The sequence below is a fragment of the Acyrthosiphon pisum genome, chromosome X, assembly GCF_005508785.2.
Source record: "Acyrthosiphon pisum isolate AL4f chromosome X, pea_aphid_22Mar2018_4r6ur, whole genome shotgun sequence".
In the NCBI taxonomy this organism is placed as follows: domain Eukaryota; kingdom Metazoa; phylum Arthropoda; class Insecta; order Hemiptera; family Aphididae; genus Acyrthosiphon; species Acyrthosiphon pisum.
Window position 1 is genome coordinate 96,319,399 of NC_042493.1, and position 1,507 is coordinate 96,320,905.

A 1,507-nucleotide genomic window follows, 5' to 3' on the forward strand; every position below is an offset into this window, starting at 1 on the left:
TTATTTTCTGGTCGGCCTAGTGGGGTCCATAGGCGGAAATCGGACTTCGTTGGCCTGTATTCCCAGGTCCGCGAAGTGTTGTGTTAGCCGGATTTCAAGATCACCCTTCGCGCCCGTATCCGGCAACTCGCGCTGCCTGCACTCGTAGCGCAATTCCGCGGCGGTCAATTCATTCATATATTTTCCCGACATGACGTCCGGTTGTTTTTCCGGTGTTGTTTACGAGAAAATATAAAATGTGGCTGTTGTCGGCGGAACGGATATCACGTTCCTTCGATCAGCTGTGTTGACCGTTTATCGGTGTTTGTTTGCGTACGGAAAGTAGGTCAGTGGGTTGTTGTTGTTATTGTTATGCGATTGCCGGGCGCTCACGGTAACCGGTTTTTGCAGAGTGTTGTCACGGGTGTGCGTGTGTGTGTTATCCGGCCCACTATTGTGATTAAGATAGTCGGCGGCTTTCCGATTACGTGGTATTTTTGTCCCGGGTAATAACTAATAACGTGTCGACGTTGGCGGGTGGTGGTGCTGGGCGGTGGTGGTGTATCCTCGCGCTCTTGCGTTCCTACCTACCTACGTCGTGTGCGTTTGCACTTTGGAACGTCGCGCGCGGTGTCGTCGGTGCGTCCGTAAATCGGGCGGCGCGGCAGGTCGTTACGTCCTTATGTAATATGTATTACGTAACGCCAGTTTTTCCGTTGCTGCCTGCCAAACCACGTTTTTGTCGGAGACTTTTTCCAAATGCGCAACGGGGGTTATGTGAGGGGGGGTAGTATGGGGTAAGAAAGTTTTCACTTACCGGTTACTTGTAACCTACTGTACAGCAGAGCGACATCCACTTACCCACCTTTTTTTTTTTGTTTTTTTTTCTATAAATATCAATAAAAAATTATTTGTTGGGTAAAAAACCAATTTTTTTTGTTTTGTAAGTATTTAAAGTTCAAATTTTGACAAAATTTAATAATAATTTTGTAGTTAAAAAATGTATAAAATGTTCAACTTTTATAGCTAAGGATTGAAAATTTAAAACAAGGTTCCATGTAAATAGGTTATATATATATGTATAAATTATTTTATTCATGATAATATCATCAAATATACTTAGTAATATCATAGGCTGACTGACTGACTGACAGTCTTCGCTCAGAATCGTTTTTCTTATACAATGATATTATTAAATCTCCCCTCACAGGGCTTGATTAAACCAGACCATAGCTCTAGTGCCCAGTCTAGACAGTAGACATTATACCACACAGGTAAATCAGACCCCTGCATAGGCGCAAATAGCGTTTGGATTTGGAGGGGGCCGGGGGGCTAAAGGCTAATTATAATTAGGGGATTATAATCTTATTTTCATTTGAATTAAATTGAATATGAGTAACAAGTAACATATTATAATCCAAAACTATCAAGGATTTTAAGTAATAATATTTAAGAACATTATAATTTATGTTATTAACGTACCTTTATACAATCTGAATTCTGATTACTCTAAATTCTGATTACAATA